A 480-nucleotide genomic window follows, 5' to 3' on the forward strand; every position below is an offset into this window, starting at 1 on the left:
AGAAGACAAATAGCAATAAATAGTATTACGAAATAAGTAAATGTCAATAGCAATCTGCTTGGAGTACTGGGCAAAGGATGATGAACTTGCAATCAATTAGAGGTGGTGAATAAGCTGTGTATTAGAGTCAGCCAGCCAGCACACAATCAATCAATAGCAATGCAGAATTGGAGGATGGGAAAAAATTCTAATAGCAGACAGGTAACACATACATTTCCCTCTTGTTGGGATGCTCCTAGGACTGTAGACTTGCATGTCTGGAAGTCAGAGGCGTGAGGAAATGGAGCGTGCTGACAGAGTACTCTTGCACATCAAAGAGTGCTGGAATGGCTGTCAGGATACTTACACAGATTCTCTATCAGATTTCAGATGTGCTTTGAATTCGTACCACACCTTGAGGAAGAATACAGAGAGCTGTCCATGCAGTTTTCTCTCTCTGGCAGATACTGGCAGATAAGACTGGAGCACTTAGTGGAGAAA

This window comes from Corvus brachyrhynchos, unplaced genomic scaffold (assembly GCF_000691975.1).
Source record: "Corvus brachyrhynchos isolate BGI_N302 unplaced genomic scaffold, ASM69197v1 scaffold70, whole genome shotgun sequence".
NCBI lineage: Eukaryota > Metazoa > Chordata > Aves > Passeriformes > Corvidae > Corvus > Corvus brachyrhynchos.